This window comes from Heliconius melpomene, unplaced genomic scaffold (genome assembly GCF_056956725.1).
Source record: "Heliconius melpomene rosina isolate 202511_hmr_F unplaced genomic scaffold, ASM5695672v1 ptg000031l, whole genome shotgun sequence".
NCBI classification, from domain to species: Eukaryota; Metazoa; Arthropoda; class Insecta; order Lepidoptera; family Nymphalidae; genus Heliconius; species Heliconius melpomene.
The window spans coordinates 372,680-393,948 of record NW_028181865.1 but is presented as its reverse complement, the minus strand read 5'-3'; the positions used below and the strand labels follow the sequence as shown (position 1 = coordinate 393,948).

At 34.4% G+C, this 21,269-nt stretch overlaps 2 pseudogenes; one reads left to right on the top strand and one right to left on the bottom strand.

Moving 5' to 3' along the window:
* Positions 1 to 1,151: 1,151 nt before the first annotated feature.
* LOC146526500 (uncharacterized) lies at positions 1,152 to 3,373 on the bottom strand (annotated as a pseudogene).
* A 7,124-nt stretch (positions 3,374 to 10,497) lies between these two features.
* On the top strand, positions 10,498 to 20,784 carry LOC146526499 (uncharacterized; annotated as a pseudogene).
* Positions 20,785 to 21,269: the final 485 nt, after the last annotated feature.

Below are 21,269 nucleotides of genomic sequence, written 5' to 3'. Positions count from 1 at the left end.
TTCACATTTTTACTATAAACTCATAATGAATACTACCGCTAACAAACTGTATAAGTACAAAGCAAACCATACAATGCGTTGCATAAATTTTATATATAAATAAATGTACATATTTGTAGAGGCGTTTATATAATCTAGGAAAGAAACCTTTGTTCGTTTTTAAATAATTTAAATATATTCATGAGGAACTGAGTGTCTTAACGCTAGGTTCCATTTGCCTACCCTGCTGTATATCGCGTGAATCTGATTTTTAAATATATTACATATACGTTTTACTATATATTAAAATATTATTCTGAATAAATCAATGAATAATCCTAATTACACGTGTCCTAACCTAGTAGGTACTCGTATATAAAGCCATATAAAATGTTTATCATCACGTGATGATATATCTTCGTATGGACGCGGCATCTTTATTACGTTTTATTATAATTAAATACTTAATTATCTTTAAATTTGAGTTGAGATTCGAGTCTTGTCTTATCTTGTCACCTTCTCTCACTGTATTAAAACATCATATTATGTAGGTGAATTGAAAAAATGCTTTTGATGATAAATCTTCCGGAAGGTAGTTTTGTTTTTATGATACGGCGTTTATACGCTTGCTACGTCTCGGCAATCCTTTAGCGTTAGGCTTCCGTCTATACGCGGCGCGGCGCGGCGGCGGTAGAAGTAAAACAAACAGGCTTTGTAATTCGATATTGTAGTAAGGGTGTTGTAGCATTAGCTTGACACCGACTTCAAAATTATAAAATCTTTGTATAATTATTTTTCTATTATTATTTTAGTTCGTTTTTGTTAATTATTCTCAAAGTGATCAAGACTGGTACAACAGTACGGTGACAAAACAACTTTAATTTATTCGAAGTAATCCATCGTCACAAAATCCGTGACAATTAAAAAAAGTTCTAAAAATTATTTTGAAATAATGCATGGTAAAAGAACCATTCACAAAACTTTATTCAAAATTGAAAACAAAATGATATTGAACTAGGATAGTACTTTTCATTTTATTACCAGTAATATTTTCATCATAAGTAAAATTAAAAACTTAATATTTGTTTGTTTCCAATCTTGAAAGAATCTATTTTGATAGTACGCTTAAATACTGGCGCATAACAATTTTACATTTAAATAAAATGCTCAGTAATCACATGTAAAATTTAACACAATTTTAGAAATTTGATTAATGATAAAATTAATATTAAACAACATCTAAATAATTTAAAACACTTACATATCACTCAAAATTCAAGGTAAACATAACGCGACTTAACTTCCGCCAGTGACGTTTTGACTTTTGTTTACACAGATAATTGAAAATTAATAATTTATAATCCATAATTCTTAATATTAATAATAATTAATAGTTAATTCACATTAAATCCCTCAAAATATCCTCGTCATTTTTATAAATAATGGGACGTCTAGAACGGCCAGTTGTACATACAGTTGTTTGATTAGTAGACGTTGATTGTTTATTTCCTGTAGACAATATATTCTTCAAATCATAATTGCTGAGTAGAACGTAAAATAACTTCAGTTTTTTTCTGTTGACCTTCTTTCTGGTTTTCTATGAAATGTTCATTGTTCATAACAACTGATTCAATGTCCCCAATACCACTTAGATCATCCTCAAAAAATAGCGGCAGAGTAGCTATATCGAAAGAACTTGTACTAACGTTGTGCAAACTTGCAATTACATCTTCAAGTGATTTTCATTTTTTGGCACATCATTCTCTTTATAATAATTATGATTTGCATTCAATTTCGACTTTTTACCTTTACCCTTCCTTTTTGTATTAATATTGGTAGATTCGTCTTTTTTAACCGACTTCTGTAAGAAAACGAGTTTCGAGTCTCGTCTTTTCCTAAATATGGAAAGCCATTTACCACGTATTTTGTTTTTACATCAGAGGCCAGCCAAAATTTGATGCCAAATTTTTGGGGTTTGTTTGGCATATACTGAGTAAATCTGTATCTAGCCTTCGTCGGAAAAAGGTGCTCATCTACGGTAATGTAAGCTCCCGGTTTGAAGCAATTTTGACTGTTTTCAATAAATTTATCCCAAACTGCTGGGACTAAAGCGAACTTGTCTGTTTGCAAACGTTGACTCCTCTCATTTCTTTTGTAAAATATCAGTAAAATCTCGTCTACTCATAGTGCTAGAAAAAAATGATGGTCCCCACTTGTTGTTCCACTAATATTGGAGTCTCAAAGTATTTCCTTCGTATGCCCCACGTGCATACAATATTGCAAGAAATGCCTTCAATTTTTCTTGCGTAATTGTCCAGGATTTCCCCGAAACTCGAGAGCCTTCTAACTCTGTACAAATTCGTATATTTTCCAAAATATGATCGTCAATCAATAATAGGAACGCACTACTTACATTTCCCTTACTACTGCAACAATGAAATACACTAGCGTTGGTGTAAGTAACGCCATGATGATGGAATACATCTTCTCACTCTTCTTTTCTAACACGATTTTGCTCTTCTCTAGCTCTTGTCTAGATTGCAGCATTTTTTCCACTTTGTCCTCGTTGTACTGTAATTTGAACTCCGTAAGATCGCAATTCTTGCACCTCTTAGCCTCGTGTTGGTGGTATGTGACATCGATGTCGCGCGGTCCCAAGTATTATATAGCTGTCCATGGCCGCTTCGGAGACATTGAGCTTCTGGGTAAGTGTAGTTCGAAGCTCCTCCGATCCCGAGGCATCCATCGGAAGACAATTTTGTATCGATTTATTTATGTCGATGTTATTAGGTAATGGTGGCGGAGGGTTGGAAAATGACATAGATGGTATAATATACTCCTTAGAATGCTCCTCAGGTGGCGGTTGAGGCGGCGGCGGTAGAAGCTGCAGCACGTTCACCTTATGATGTGCCAGAGAATGTGGCGGCAATATCCCTGTCCTGTAGAAGTTCCTCTCTTCAAACACCGAGGCATGCACATATTTACAGTTAGCATAAGTGCACACGGAGTTATGGTACTTGTGACAGAACGTGTACACTCCCACCAGTTGTGAGTTATCGTACTTGTGCGCGAACCTATAGACTCGGGTCGGGTCACTAATGTCTTGTTTTATTCGTACTTTTGAACAATCGTGGAACGCGTCGTGAGTCGTTAGATCCAGACTGACTTTAATACGTCTCTCAATCTGAGAGACTCGCAAAAGATGCTGACAGGGAAATACGGAATTACAGGAGTAAGGGTTATTACATACATGGCTAGTATATAACAGCCCCCGGGATAGGAGTAAATTTACCCCAGAAGGGTTAAGTTTATGTGACTGTGGTTCGGGCGCGGCTCTCAAAGTCGCAGCATACACTACCTCGTTACCTATTTTGGACCGTACATACTTTTTCATTTTTATAAAATTTGGCGACGATTTAAATTTTATTAATGTTCTTCCACTCCAACTCTTGCAGCTGTTTTCATATGAAATATGGGGTATTATAGTTAGCAGGATTATAGGATTATAGGAACACTACTAGTCTAGTCTACTGCCAAAGTGGGTATGCCAGGAGCACAGAAGCACAGTATCCAGCCTAACGGATCGAAAATTTTTAATATTTCCGAAAGAAAAATTCGTTTAGTAGGCTTTGATTGTGATTTTTCTGTTAAATGAAAAGCTAGCTTGTTGCAAATTCCAATATAAGCCTAAAGTCTTAGTATTTTCTATTTTAAAATTAAATGTATTTGATACCGTGCTAAGCTAACATTCCTCGTCAATATTAATTATGGCTTAATAATGGTCCCTGGTTCGAGAGATTCTTTTAAAAGTATTAGAAGTACGCGAACAAAAAAGCAAGAGCGCTTCTTCTTTGCGAATATTATGTATTATGAAATGACTTGTTCTTTTAATGTATGATGTATTTTGTTTGCTTGACTTGTATTTGTTATTACCAATAAATTATGATTATGATTACAATTCCGCATGATTCTGATTATGATTATAATTCCGCTTTGACCTCCATTTCCTAAACATAAATCTAAGTATGTTTTATGTTTTTAAAAGCATGTCCAATTTTTTTACTAGCTCTTGACCCTGCTGAATACTATATGCTCCGCTAATTAGATCGTCGACAAAAAAATCATTTTCTTAAATTATGCCTTTCATCGTCGGCGAGTTGCCTTAATGTCATAAGTGCTAAGAAAGCCTCTCCTTTAGTTCCGTACGTTACAGTTTTTTTTTTATTTATTTATTAAGATCCACCAGTGGTAATAACATTAAATTAATCATACAGTAAGTTTCTTATATTTAAATTATTACAGCTAAATGCATACCTACCATACCTTTTAAGGTGAATACCACATGCATTAATGTAACTGTATAGCCATGTACCTAATTATTCTACACAATAATATACACAAAAAATTTAAATTTAAAATTGAGGTTAAGTTACTTAAACATCAGTAAATAAAATATTAAATACTACAGTGTGTTACGTTTCGGCGATATTTAAAGAAAAAGTCACCGAAAGGATCCAAAGCGGTCCTTTCGTTAACAATAGTGCAAAATCGAGACATAGGGGAATTATTGCCCAAAAAAAAGGGCACAGTAAAACATGTAAGTACAAATTATAAACCTTTGACTAGTATTTTAATGATCTGACTTTGTTAATTAAATTAAAAGTAACAATGTTTGTTAATGAATGCTGTTAAACCAAAAGAATGAAAGTTCAATGAACTAATGTGACCAGTAAACTATATTAATAAATTAATGTCTTACTTGAGTGAATATTAATAGATTTGAGTGTATTAAATTTATAAAAATTACAGCATTTATAATATATTTCTCAAATCTTACTCAAAAATGACTAAACTTTACCAATTACCTAGTTACATGAACAAAATCGTGTTTATGACACGTGTAAAATTAACTATTTAATTTTACTAACCTGATACAGCATTTAATTTAATTAAATACCTTGCGAGTGATGGGTAGTATTAAGAGAAACACTTAATAATAAATATCTAAAGAATACTTCTTCAAATCGTGATATGATACCCCGTGACCTTACTTGACCTCTGCACACGTTGACAAATATTTCCTTAAATATTCTTGAAATCCTTTAATTTAATAGATTTTCCTTATTTCTTCTATTTCAGATGGTGTTCTCAACATCCAGATCGATTTGAATCATGAATACTTCAAATCGTGATATGATATCTCGTGTGCTTACTTAACCTCTGCACACGTTGACAAATATTTCATTAAATATTCTTGAAATCCTTTTAATTTAACTGATTTTCGTTAATCCCAGACGGTGTCCTTACCATCCGGCTCGAGATGGACCATGTATAAACAGGATTCAGAAGGATGGAAATTAATTTACTTGCAAGGGTGATAAGAGCTGCGCTTCCTTTATTACAGATTTAATCAGAAGAGATTGACAAACCAAACGTCAACAGTGACAGATTATTAACAACTTACAAATAAAATGTTGCTACTTAAATTATAATATGTTAATTATAATCTGCAATAAAGTTAATTATTTAAATTTAAAAACTATTATTTTAAAACTATTATTTGGTCTTGAACACGGTACATACAATCATTTAAGTTACTTCCGTTCGAAGTTTTCGCTGAGGCGTTAAAGACTACACGTAGTTTCGTAGTGATAGATTCCACTCGCTCCACACCGTGATGTGGCAAGTAACACTCCGATATCGTATTACTATTGTTTTCTATACACAATACCATGTGTTTTAAATTAATATATTCGTTTATAAATAGCTTATAATCCTCTGCATATTTCTTATTTTCATCAAATTTACGCTCTAAATTTTTAAATTGTGCTATAGCTACTTGCTTTGATGAACCTAAATTCTTCTGAATTTCGGGTTTCAAGGGCAGCCGAACTTCATATCGACCACTTTTTAATCGTTTCGTTGTTGATTTATATTTATTTACACATTCAAGATCTTCTGAAGACATATTTGATACGTCGGAAATATCCTCTATTTCCCAAAATTTTTATATGTCGTCAATGTTAGTTATAACGACGTTGCAATAAAAAAATGAGCATTCCCACATAAGATCCAAACCAACTGAGTTTGCTGAGCTATTGGTTGGTTTGCGCTGTTGTTTTTTTTATAATACCTGCCAAAACTATTGTTGAATAAATATCGGTCCCTAATAAAAGGTCTACTGGGCTGCTAATATGGAATTCTGGATCCGCTAGATGAATGTGCTCTAGATGCGTCCACGTTGACTTTATGAAACTTCTATTCGTCAAATTTTTAATTAAATTATTCATAATATAACCTTCAGTATCAAAAGAAAAACTATTGTATATTGAACAACTGATATTGAGCATCTCTTTACAATTGTTTTCTTTTTCACCTACTTTGAAAATTACGCCCTTACGCCACTGTGATCTCTTTAAGCCTAACCTTTGTGCAGCGTTTTCGGAAATTAGAGAGATTTGAGAACCTTGATCGATAAGTGCTCTCAAAATTTTTGATCCATCTGAAGATATGACCTTTATTTTAGTCATCGATAATAATATTTCTTTACAAATATTGTATGGCTATTAAATTATCCTTAAGTGGAGTAACTGTATTATTTGTTATGATGTGACCCAAGTACTTTACAGAGTCCTGTATGTACTTAAATTTGGAGAATTTTAATCTAAACCCTTCTTTTGAGATTGCTTCCAACAGTAATGATATTTGCTTCATGTTTCATGTGTTCATGTTTCATGTGTTCAGTGAATGTCTGAGAAAATACTAAAATATCATCGATGAAATTTACTGTAAAATTGTTGAAATGCTTCCTAATAATACTAGTTAATATTCTCTGAAGTCTTCAAACCAAATGGCAGACACGTTCATTGAAAACCAATCCCCAACACCTTAAATGCTTCTTCTGTAAATTTTATAATATGACATATTATGTGCTGATCAATGATAAGACTAAATGCCGTCTTCATTTGTCCTTTCATTATATGTCGTTTAGCGTATCCTGTTGGTCCTGACATATCCCTAAAAATATTATGCGCTGGTAACCGGCCAAGATTGGGTCTTCCGTCTATTTCTTCCCAGACTGTTCCATCAGCAGCAGTTTTGATGCGTTGATCCTCTAAATCTATTTCACTTTCGGATGACAATAAAACCCTCTTTTTTTTCTGCCCTGAACTTATTTATAATATTCTCCTCTTCACTATCGCTTTCTGATTCTAATTCACTTGTAAATAGTTCTTGGTCTATTTCCATGTTTTTTTCAATTACAGAAGTTTCTTGTTTATCATGTTCTGAAAATTCTTCTATGTCCGTTATATTTTTTAGGTAATTTGTAATTTTCAAATGCTTTGACATTTTTAGGGTAAATATCTACAAACGATACTTTAGCTTCTCTTCTTTAAATAAATAATGGTAAAAAAATTGCAAAAATTCTGTTTAGAAGTGCACTACTTGAGATTGTAATCAATACTATTGTTATCTACTCTTTTCAACTCTAAGCGACTCTGAGATAATCGTAAAAAAATTACTTTGAAATAACTTTACAACAGTTTTTCCCACCGGTCATATTGACCGACCGCGGTAGGTAGGCCACATAACAATTTTTTTTTTGGAAAAAGAAAAAAAAACCTTAAAGTAAAGAGTGAAGAAAATATTATATGCATATTCTAAGAATTATCATATAGTTTGATAACAATATTATAACATTAAAACTGTAAATTGGACAAAAAGTTTGAAAACGGTCAATTTGACCGCTACTGGTAGGCTTAGTGTTAGATTGTATATTTTCATCTTCATCCATATAAGTATCACGTAGCTCTCCTGAAAAAAAAATCCTACGTCTAACTAAACCGTTGACGTAACTTGATATTTTTTTTACGTATGGGCTTGAAATATTTTTCCCTACATGTTGCACTAGTGACACACCCGCGGCTACACCCGCTTGAACTATATTTATTTGATAAAGAAGACATTTATTTATTTAATAAAATAAATTATGCTTGCGTTGTAATAAATGTTTACATGTAACTTAAAGCTAACTTATAGTTAAAAAGAATGTTCTTTAATTTTTTGGATATTTTTATTGCTTAATGTAACTTATTGTCTTCTTTCATAGATTGACGATCCAACGCAAAAATAATTTTTCATTTCGTACCTGTAGGTTGTTAGATTAGCGCGTTCAACCAAATAAACTCTTACGCTTTATTATATTAGTATAAATATCTATTTTATGTGTATTGTTGTAGGTACCTATCTAAATGTTTTATTTCTGTAAGACTTTGTCTTGTGGGGAACTCAGGGTAAATGGTAAAAGCTTTTATTTATAGCTTTACGTCTTTACTCTGTATCTAATAGTGTACTATGTAACCTAGACACTCGATTCTTCCTTCTGACTGAATGTGAGACGTTGCGTCGTAAATACCCGAATTCGACGCTGCGTTTCGTGTTTCCAGAGCAGACCGATGAAAATAATTCATAGTCACACCACAAGTCAATACGATAGCCAGCCATTTCTTGTAAGCCATAATATACCTAATAAAAATTATGTAGATATACACAAACTCAGTAGAGATTTTAGAGCTACCTAAGGAGATATGAGGTGGACACATACCTTTATATATTTTTTTATTTATAAGGCAAGCCAACGTAACATACAAAAGATACAAACATTTAAAAAACAAAGTACAAAGGTTTTACATTGTACATCACACTTACAGGCTAGCTCAATATGATTATAACTAAAGGCAGGTATTCGAAAAACCTAATATTCTACACCTAATTTAAAAACAATTAAAAATGATTCTACAACCATACTACCAAAATTTATGTATAAAAAATATGTATATAGATAGACATGTTTACGGGAGCGCGAGTGGGCTTTTAAAAATAACTAAGAAAGTTAAATTTAAATTTATTTTATTTAAAATAAGAACAAAGTTTTATGTTCTTATAACTAACTTAAAATTAACTTAACTAGTGAATCGACCGAGAAGAAGTGCATGCTCTAATCGACTAAAGAATAAAATATAGAATTATTAATACTAAAACACTACGTTTGTTTCCCATGGCATGAAGGGATTCGCGTTACATACGCCGAACGCTGATTAGGCGTTTACCGGTACCGTTCTCACGCCATGAGGCAACATAACTAGATATTACATTAGTTAAAAAATATATAATAAGAGTAAACAAAAAATAAATAATAATGTTAAAAAACAGTTCTCTATTCACATTGTAAAAAATATTTTTCAATTTTTTTTTAAATAATGTACCTGAATCTCTAAAAATATCAATATTTGCCATGTTAAAAATTGCGTTACAGTTTTTCATGCCTCGGTTTATAGGGGCATTTGTACCCAGGTTAGATCTTACTTTTCTACTTAGAAAAGTGTATTTTTCTTTGTTCGTACTCTTGTCTTAGTATAGCAAGCATAATTTTTTCAAGCAGTTTATTGCAGTCCACTTCTCCATTTATAAGTTTACGGCTGGATAGGGAAAGCGTTTTATAAAATTTTAAAATATCTTTATACCTTTTATTTTTGTTTATCCCATTATCCTTATAATTTAAATATTTTAAAAATTTCTTTTGTACTCTCTCTATCCTGTCAGTATGTATTTGATAGAACGGATTCCCAACCATTTCTCACCATTGAATTAAATAATATTAGTTTAGTCTTTGATTTTTTAAATTCTTTACTGTTTCTTATGATAAATCCTACAGTCTTTAATGTTGTTTTTAACAAATTATCAATATGAGGTACAAAGCTTAACTTATTGTCAATTGTGATGTTTTGTCTTATTCAGTGTCTCTCCATTTAAGTTATTATTAAAATTAAAGTTATGTACCTTTCTACTGAACGTAATAGCAAAACACCTCTGATAGTTCAATTTTAATTGATTTTCATTACACCAATTTATCGTCAATGTCCGTTGCATAATCTTCCGAATACTATAACAGCATTATCTCAAGAACTCACTAATATTTCTACACGAAGCAAATCATTAGGCTTAATTATAAATCCTAAGAAAACGCAAGCTATTATAATAGGTAGTCCAAGGCTTATTTGTCAAATCACATTTAACGATTTACCTGATATATTGCTTGACGGAGTATTAATTCCTTTTACTGAGAAAGTTAAGAATTTAGGAATTATATTCGACCAACATCTATCTTGGAAGCCACAAATCTGTGAAGTAAGCAGGAAAGTTTTTTCAGCTGTCGCATCACTACGTCGTGTTAGAGTTTATATAAGTTACATATAATTGTATAGACATTATTTTGTATTCTTGTCGAGACTTGTCAATATTTGTCAGTGAGTCATATTGTTATCTACCTGCTTAAAAGCATAATTGTCTAAGGTTTCTTGTAAAGTGTTTTTAATTTGGTATGGCAGTCTAGTCTGAGACGTCGCAGTGGACGGTCGAATAAAGCTTTGTACTAAATTGTACTTTTATTCTGAGCCCCTTTATATCTCAGAAGTGGTACCCGCTAAGAAAATACTCGGCTAATCAACATCAGTTACAATGGATACGATAAATAATTGTCGTCAAGGCATAAGCACGGCCGTCCATATGAGAGAAGATTTAACACGACCATCACAGGAAGATACTCGTGCACATTTTTCGAGACAAAGGGCGGTACGCAGTACTGCTCGTAGTAAATTACGACATTCAGTGCGGCGCCGTCGCCAATCCAACGACGGCACAAGTGTAAGCAGTGCAAGTAATGTCAGTTACACACGATTTACTAGAAGTAAGCGACGGGGTCTAAGAAGTCACCATTAGAAGCGGAATCGAAGGCGTCATCGCAGTAGCAGCAGTGAAGTTTCAACGTCATCCCATTTGAGGAATTGAAGTGGCCGACGATGGCGCCATAGCAGTGACAACATTGCCAACAGTGAAAGAAAGAGGGTACGTAGTAACATTGATGATAATTTGCATGATACTCATTTACTCATACGTGAAATGTTGCAATCAATGAATAAGTCATAGAATCGCGATGATAAATTGCCATGGTAGGTAACGTTATATTAGAATTTGACCCTATGTCAAAAGATTAAACAATTAATACGTAGATTTGTAAGTAGAAGAGTGCTCACGAAATACGGTTGGTCTGATAGACAGATTATTTATTATGCTTTGCCGAAATTATTTGGTTTGGTTAAATCATAGTACGAAGAATTACCTTCTTTATTATTTAGTTGAACAGAATGGAAAGAAAAATTATTAGAATCTTATCCTACGAAGCCCGAACAAGTGTTTAGATATTTAAGTCAATTGATAAATCGTAATAAATTTTTCACAGATAAAATTCTAAATTTATCAGATAAATTTATCATAATTTTAATAATAATAAGAATAGGTCAACACGAGCACAAAGAGAGTCTGTTATAATTGTAATGAACCAGGATATTATACTATAAATGTACGAAACATATTTTAAGATCTTATCTAGTATATCTTATATATATATAAAATCGAAAGGTCACTCACTCATCACGAAATCTCAGAAACTACATGTGCTAGGAATCTAAAATTTTGCATAGGAGTTATTTATAGGACGTAGGTGCTCGCTAAGACGGGAATTTGCAATATTCGACTTCTAAGGGGTTGTTTTTGGGGTTGAAAGTTTGTATGAAACATCGTTACTACAAATTCTAGGAGTAACAAATTTTGCATAGACGTCACTAGGACGTAGTGGAGACAGAAATTAATAATAACAGTTCACGCGGGTGAAACCGCGAGCGGGCCGCTAGTAATATATAAAATATAAAAAGAATGTAAGGAAGTCTAAAGCATTAAGTTCAAAGTATATTATTATTTCTAAAAGTATATGAATATCAAATATCAACATTGATCATATTTTTAAATTCGAAATTCAAATTCAAAAATTCATTCAAATTTCTTATAGAAATTACAATAATGTACTAGGCAAAAGAGTCAAAGTCATATTAAAAGATTGATACACGTTAAAAGTAATAAAAAATGTACTAGACATCATTTTATAATGACAGTTGTCAGTTAATTCTGTTCTTGAGTGAGACTAAACGGAGTGTCTTCTAATTTCTTGTTCAAGCGAGCAAAGCTGCGGGCGGACCGCTAGTGTACAATATGTAACAAAATAGATCATCTAGTGACTACGTGCCAGAAATTGGTAAATTAGAGCAATAAATAATTACAAGAATGTATTAAAAATAAATAAAGACTTACAATAATAATAAGTTTATTTTAAATATGAAGGTAAATAATAGATTATTGGTAGGTTATGTGGATTTAGGTAGTCGGTGTAAATTAATACCTGAAAATATTGTTATCGAACTTCATTTAAAATGGTATCAAAATAATTTGCCTAATTTAAGAGGTCTAAGCAATAATTTTATTTTACTATTCGGTAAGACTGAAGTTAAAATTAACATACAAAATATTTGCGAAACCATTGAAGTGTTAATTGTAAGTGATGACGTTATCAGCTATCCTATATTAGTAGGTCATTTATTTACGGACAATTTGGTATTGTTATTACTAAAATGCCAAGAGGTTTACAGTACATTTTACAAAATGTAGCGAAAAATTACGTTTATTGTCCAATAGACCCGCGTAAACAGTTGGTATAGTGAAGATGCGGTTCAAAAATGTGTGTGTGTTGACGTTTACAAAAATGTGAATTCTATTTAAGGCCAATACGAACTTGAAAATGGTCAGGGTTCAATTTTAATACTCAAATATTTCTCTCAATGATTTAAAAATTAAAGAAAGAAAAGAAATAAACTGAGCTAAGATAATTGTCGAAGAAATACCTAATAATATTATAAATTCAGAAGATTTAGATAAAGTTAATATAGGGGAAGGTTTAAGTAATGATAATGTATTTATACTATAATATTCTCTTTGTCCCACAAAATATACATTGTCATAATATACATAGTGACAATCATACGATAGGAACGAGAAATAAAGATAAGATTGTTACTCCAAGTTTTCGCCTCCAAAAAGTTAATAAATCTTTTATGGGTCTGTGCATACGTGGAAAATTTAACATATCTGTAAAAAAAAAAAAAAAATCTGACAAGTAAAGCTTATTACACTGTTCAAGAATATTTAGAGGATAAAGATGTATGGAATTAATGTCTATTGAATGTAATGCAGGATAGCTGCCAACTAATGTAATAGATTGTACCATTGATTTTGAAAAGAGCAACTGTTGAGTTTCTTGCCGGCTCTTCTCAGCAGAACTGCCTTCCGAACCGGTGGTAGCTTTTTGTTCATATGTTCATTCGACGATTCAAAAGTGCTTATAATAAGTTTATTTGAATAAAGAATATTTTGAATTTGAATGAGAATGATGAATTCGAAACTTGTTTGTCGAGTGGACTAGAAGAGTTAGGGTTTACCGATATTATTGACTTGGACATTGAGTTAACTGATTTTAAGCCTGTTAAATATCGACCACATAAGTTACGATCAGTAGTTACTATTAGTAGTAAGGGTAATGGTTCAAGATATGTTAATTGCCGGTGTTATTAAAAAGTCAAATTCTTCATATGCTCAAATTCTTCATAAGATAAAAGATTGTGTTGATTATCGTGCTCTTAATAATAAAACTATAAAATAACACTATTCGTTACCGCTTATAGATAATCAGTTAGATTTGTTAGCTGGCAATAATTTATTTGTTTTACTAGATTTATTTTCGACGTTATCAAAAATTGTATTAGATCAGGTTCACGAAACACAATGCTATCACAGAATTTCCGATACCGAAAAATGTACACGATATGAGAAGATTTATTGATTTGGTAAGTTTTTTTTGAGAATGTTGATTAAAAACTTTGCACTTATTGCTAAAACAGTGACTGATCTTTTAGACAGAATGTCTCTTGGTAATGGATTAATGAACAAGAAGAATCATTTAATATGTTAAAAGGAAAATTAGTAGAACGACTTTATTAGTGCTTTATGATCAAAATCTTATAACTGAATTGCAAACAGAGTTGATAATTTATTGTTACCGGTAGCATATTATAGTCGAAAGGATAACACATCTATACTGGTTATAATTAACGCTTTTACAAAATTTATTAATATGTCAGCTGTGAAGAATACCAAAACGTCTACCACCATTAACGTATTTAAAGAACATTTTAGCTTTTTTGGTAATCCACTAAGACTTAGCACGGATAGAGGATCATGTTTTTCTAGCAATCAATTTAAAGCGTTTCATAAAAGTCGTAGTATAAAGCATATTCTTAATACGGTGGCAACACCGAGAGAAAATGGTAAATTCAAACGATTTAATCAAACAATATTTTAAATATAGTTTCAATATCTTAATTATAATTAATGCTTAGGCGATATTCAGTTAGGTTTAAATACAACTATTCGTAAAACTACTCAAAAAAAAGTTATTATTCGCTTATAAAATCCGTAATTCATTTATGGGACAATGTGTACGCGTTTACAACAAGATCCCAGAAAACGTCAGAGAATTTTCTATATCATGGTCTAAAAAAAAAATTGTGAAAAGACATTTGTGTGTTAAAGGTTATTACCAAATTAATGATTTCATAAATGATAACACGCCTTGGGATACTCGCTCCAGTCTGTTTCAAAGAAATCATTGTCACAAATAATTAAATATTTGTATTTGTTTAAAATTAAAAAAAAAATAAGTCCCGCTGAGTTTCTTGCGCCGGTTCTTCTCAGGTCTGAGCCACTAACTTAAGTGAACTGGTGGTAAATTATTTGACGTTCAAAAAGAATAAAACATGTAACTTTATTTTGAATAAAAAATATTTGAATTTGAATCGAATTTGAATAAATAATTGGTAGCACATAAAACATAATTAACGAAATATATTATGACACTGAGAAACGGTTGTCTGAAAATGCACTCGTAACGGTTAGGGTTGAGGTTAGTAGTCGAATTATAGAAAATCCAATAAGTATAAAAACATAGTTGCAATCGATAAAATAATCAATGGATAACTTTTCAACGAGATGTTTCTAGCTTCGAATTTGAAGAAAACAGTAATAACACAGAGTAATGAGTACCATGCTAATTGTTAGTTACAGATGATTACAGTAGCAGACTACAGCTAGTGCCAGAAGTTGGCACAGATAGTTTTTTTAGCAGAATGCGCAGATGTAGGCTACAGATGTATCAGAGTCATGATTATATGCACAGATGACAGAGAGCAGACTATAATGTTGTGAGCTGAGTGGTGAGTGACATTGATGGCATGGATATCCCCAGCAGATTGCAGCATTCATAGGCCCGTGATTTAGTCAGTGCAGAGGGCAGACTATAATGTTGTGAGCTGAGTGGTGAGTGACATTGATGGCATGGATATCCCCAGCAGATTGCAGCATTCATAGGCTCGTGATTTAGTCAGTGCAGAGGGCAGACTATAATGTTGTGAGCTGAGTGGTGAGTGACATTGATGGCATGGATATCCCCAGCAGATTGCAGCATTCATAGGCCCGTGATTTAGTCAGTGTAGAGGGCAGACTATAATGTTGTGAGCTGAGTGGTGAGTGACATTGATGTCATGGATATCCCCAGTAGATTGCAGCATTCATAGGCCTGTGATAGTCAATACGGAGGTAGAAGGTGAATTGCTATGGGTTCGCTTGTGTGGCAGAACTTTGAGGAGATGGCTCTTAGCTCTGCGCCTTGTCTACCTAGGATATTTAAGTGGTACGTAGATGACACTTTTACAATTTTACGTATGGACAATATTTACATATTCCTGAACCATCTCATTTCATTAATAACAATATTCAATTCACAATAGAATTACAGGCAAGTAATTCCTTAGCTTCCCTTGATGTGTCCCAATGACAGAATAGACCGCACAATATATAGGACACCACGCACACGAATAGATACCTCAATGGTGAATTGCACCACTACCCTATCACAGTTATCTACCGTTGGCAAATATTTGTTTCAGAGAGCATCTGCGACGCTGATCACCTAGGGGACTAGTTTCCCCAGGGGAAGAATTCCCTTCATCAGAATAAGCTGCCAGTTTACCGCCAGCGTTGTCAGAAGACTAACATCCTTGAAATCACAAACCTACCAAACCAGAAGGCCAGATACAGTCAGCTCATTCTGCAGGAGTTCAGGGCAGTACGCGAGGAAATTAGGAAATCGTTGGCAGTAGTCAACTGACAGACAAATGCCACCTCAGTCTGCCCGTGACCGCGGACTTCCAAATATGCGCGATTGGTCCGGTTAAAAGAGCTTCATTTACAACTTTGTTTTGTTTTTTTTTTTTGACCATAGAGTAAATAGTAAACAATCATTAAGCGTGTGTGATGCTAATGAATAAAATAACGTTAACGTTAATAATAACGACTATTGTATTATGTATGATTAATCAGATAAATTAATGTAATACTTGGTATAATGTAAGTTAATATATGCATAAGTTGCTTAGTTATTTAATGTTAATGCTGTTGCGAGAGGACTCGCCTCTCTTCAGGAAGGCCGAGCTGTTAGAGTTTATATAAGTTACATATAATTGTATAGACATTATTTTGTATTCTTGTCGAGACTTGTCAATATTTGTCAGTGAGTCATATTGTTATCTACCTGCTTAAAAGCATAATTGTCTAAGGTTTCTTGTAAAGTGTTTTTAATTTGGTATGGCAGTCTAGTCTGAGACGTCGCAGTGGACGGTCGAATAAAGCTTTGTACTAAATTGTACTTTTATTCTGAGCCCCTTTATAAACAATATTGAAATTCAATGTGTACCAGAATCTAAAACTGAAAATCTGATCACTATAGTTAAAGAACTTTCAAAATCTATAAACCTCAATATAAAAGATAATGAAATTGCTCACTGTTCTCGCATTGCCAAAATAAATCCAAAATCGACGAGACCAAGATCAATTATAGTCCAACTTAGTGCTTCCTTGGTCCGCGACCAATTTATAGCAGCTGTGAGCAAGTACAACAAAAGTAACCCCTCCAACAAACTTAATTCATCTCATCTTGGTATTGGTGGAAACAAGGTTCCTGTATATGTTTGCGAACATCTAACGACACCAAATAAATCACTTCACGCTGCCGCTCGTAAAAAAGGAAAAGAGTTACAGTACAAACATATATGGGTTCGAAATGGGCGTATATTTATGAGAAAAACTGACGACAGCGACTACAAACTCATTAACAACATGGATTCCCTGAACAAACTTACGTAAAACATACAATATTGCATGTAATTATTTATATAATCTATTAAATGTGTATTATCAGAATGTAAAAGGTCTGCGCACCAAAACACATGATTTCTACAGAAACGTAAACTGTAATAGCTATGATATTATTATTATAACTGAAACCTGATTAAATAGTGGTGTTTTAGGCTCTTAATTGTTTAGTGATAATTATACTGTTTATCGAAGAGGTAAGGATCATTGCTAAAAAAAAAAAAAGACGGTGGAGAAATATTAATGGCTTCCTCCGCTTGGTGGAATGGGAGATTTCTTGAGAAGATTTGTGGCTAACAGTAAATATTAATCAAAGTCGTACGATAGCTCTTTGTGCAACGTATATTCCTCCACCTGTCAGTAAGACTGTCTTGGACAAATTTATAAAAAAAAAAAAAAAAACTTTAACGCACGTGTCGGACGCGATTTTGAATCTTGGCCAAAAGTCTTAGGAAGACACGGCGTCGGAAATATGAATAGTAATGGGCAACTTCTTCTGTCGTTGTGTGCCCAATTTGAACTAGCCATTACCAACATCATGTTCAAACTTCCTGCTAGGTATAAAACCACATGGATGCATCCGAAATCGAAGCACTGGCATCTGATTGACTATATAATGGTTCGTCAAAGAAATATCTCCCAGGTGCATATCACTCGCGTTATGCGCAACTCTAATGCGATTTGTCATTCAGATCACCGCCTCGTCATCACCAAGATAAGGCTTCGATTAAAACCTCCTCGTAAATCAGGAGGAGTTAAGCTTAAGACAATAGACATACAAAAATTACAAAACCCAGAGTCACGCGAGATTTACGCTCAGGCAGTCAGCATTAAGCTTAAGACTATGGATGTTGAGGATGGTGACTTCGTTGCTAATTGGTATTAAACCTAATAGACACGAGGATTGGTTTGACGACAACGATGAAATTTTGACCAAGGCCATTCAGAAACATCGAATTCTATTGCGCTGCCACCAAGACGACCATCAGGTAAGGCAGGTTAAGCAGGTTGGCGATGACCTACGGAGATATGTGCGAGAAATAAAAGACAAGTGGTGGCGTGAAAAAGCGGAACGCATACAGTGGCTCGCAGATACTAATCAGTTGGGATTTTTTTATGATGAGATCCGCAAACTTATTGGCGTTAGCCCTCTTACTAGAGTACCCTTGAAATCTCTCGATGGCACACTTTTGTTAACTAGCAAACAGGACATGCTTAAAAGATGGGAAGAGCATTTCAACACATTGCTCAATGTTGATCGAATTGTGGATATTACTCACATAAAATCGATTATACCACTTCCCAAACTCAATGAGCTGGATGAGCCACTATCTCTGCGTGAGGTAAATGTTGCCATTCAACAATTGCGGAATGGAAAAGCGGTTGGCATTGACGGTGTACCGGGGGAGTTAATGAAGTACGGGGGCCCAGAATTACATATATATATGTGGGAGCTTTTTGCACAAATGTGGGAAAAAGAGCAAGTACCTGATACTTTCCGTACATCGCGTGTTTGTCCTCTATTCAAGAACAAGGGCAACAGAGCAGATTGCAATTCTTATAGAGGAATCTCTTTGGTTACTTCATCCGGAAAAGTTTTTGGGTGAATTTTACTTAACCGCTTGTTGCCCCTATCTGAATCTATATTGCCCGAAACCCAATACGGCTTTCGACCGAACCGAGGCACGTGTGAGGCTATTTTTGCAGTGCGACAACTACAAAAGAAGAGTCGTGAACAGGGTCAACCTCTATATCTATGCTTTGTCGACTTAGAGAAGGCCTTTGATAGCGTGCCTCGTGAAGCCTTATGGGTGGTAATGGAGAAACTTGGATGCACAGATAAGTTTGTGAGAATGATTCGTCTCCTCCATGATGGCATGCGATGCTGTGTTAGAATGCAAAGTGAAAACTCTGAGTTCTTCTCGGTAAGATGTGGCGTCAAACAGGGCTGCGTGCTTGCACCAACTCTGTTCGCACTGTACTTTGCAGTTGTAGTTCGGGAGGCTTTGCAAACTTTATCAGAAGGAATTCATATTCGTTGTCGTACTGATGGCGGCGGTATCTTTAATCTGATTAGACTAAACGCTCGCACCAAAGTGTCTTATGCAACTGTCACCGAGTTAGTGTATGCAGATGACCTGTGTCTCGTAGCGGAATCTCCAATGGGTCTTCAAAGACTTATCACGAGTCTTGCTGAGTCATGTCGAAGATTTGGCCTCAAGATCAGTGTAAAGAAAACTGAAGTGATGGTACATGACACACTGAACGGAGGCTCAGCTGAGATAAAGCTCGATGATTACCCGCTTAAACAGGTAGACCATTTCAGATATCTGGGTAGCACCATTACATCGAAATACCTCCTTGATACCGAAATTAACGGCAGAATTGGAGCTGCTGCCGCAGCCTTTGGCAGGCTGCGCAACAAGGTATTCCGCTCGCATGACTTAAAGCTCGTTACAAAAATAGCTGTATACAGCTGTAGTTTCGTCTCTCTTATATGCCTCTGAAACATGGCCGCTCTATCGCAAGCATATTACTACACTTGATCGATTCCATCTCAAGTGTTTACGCGATATTATGAATATCCGTTGGTGGGACCGTGTTCGTAATACAGAAGTTCTACAACGTGCGAAGATCGACGGAATGGAAGCCTTCTTGATGCGAAGACAGTTGCGTTGGGCTGGTCATATCTCCCGAATGACGGAACTGAGAATGGCAAAACGCATCTTTTATTCCGAACTGCAGGTAGGCAAGCGGAAACATGGCGGCCAATTATTGCGGTACAAGGATGTGCGGAGACAATTGCAGCTGATCGGCTTAAATGGAGACGCATCCTTAGCACTAAGGTGTCGGAGTTTGAAATAAAACGACGACATGAGCTCAATCTTAGACGCGACGAGCTTAAGGCTGACCTGAGGCTATTAATTATAATTATTTGGGGGGAGTGCTGACATGTAGTGAATGTGGCCGAACTTTTTCTGGTAAAGTCGGTTATGTCAGTCACATTAGAGCTCATCAACGAAGCTCTTGATAGCCAGATGTCAGTCGCTGTGGCCGAAATCGGTCAGGAACTTATCATCACTCATCATTGCCTACCTCAAAAGACATATTATCCCGCCTTACACTGTCAAATCGATTTCTAAACCTTTCGGCTTCTAATTGTAAACGCCTGGTAGCTAACTCGCGATCGGCTCTTAAATCAATACTGGACCCTGGGACACTAACATCATTTAAACGAGCTTGTATACAAGGTATGTTAGCATTTACACCTATAAGTAAGCGAATCGGAGCAAATTCAGTTGATTTTTGGACAGTGGTATTAATAGACTGTTGGACCTTCCATAAACCGCTTGGCCAGTCTGACGAACCGTTACAGGTAGTATTCAACATATTGATAAGTGTCGCAATATATCGCTCTACCTGACCATTTCCCCTTGGCGTACCGGTTGATATCATTGTAATTCCGTAAACATTGACCTAATTTGGAGAGAACTAAAGTTAGTGCCTCTATCGGTTATTACTAATGAGGGAGTACCGAACAATGTAATGGTATCTCGAATAAGTGGTACCAATTCTACAGCACCGAGCGTTTTAAGTGGTTTTAACACACAAAACTTGGTGAAAGCATCTAAGGGTAACAAAATATATTTGTAACCGTCATTTGTTTGTACGAATGGACCCGTACAGTCTAAATGAATCGTGTGAAAAGGAATATGGATGCTTTTTCAATTGGATGTAAGAAACCTTGCTTTGGGCCAGAGTGGCTTTTTCGTTCTACACAAATTAAACAGTGTTTTAAGTATTTCTTAATGAATGGAATCATTCTCGGAAACCAGAAATTTTCACGAAGCTTATGTAAAACTTTCTCGAATGAACCTACATGACAATTGTTGTCATGATAAAGTTGCAAAAGATTAAATCTAGCCCCTTTTGGTACATACAATTTTGGCTCCCCAGATTTAATTTTATAAAATAATAAATGGTTCTCTAAAAGATAACGGTTTTCATCAAGGTCACCAGCTGTAACTCAACTAATTAAATTTTGAATTTCTGGATCATTTTGTTGAGCAATTTCTAAC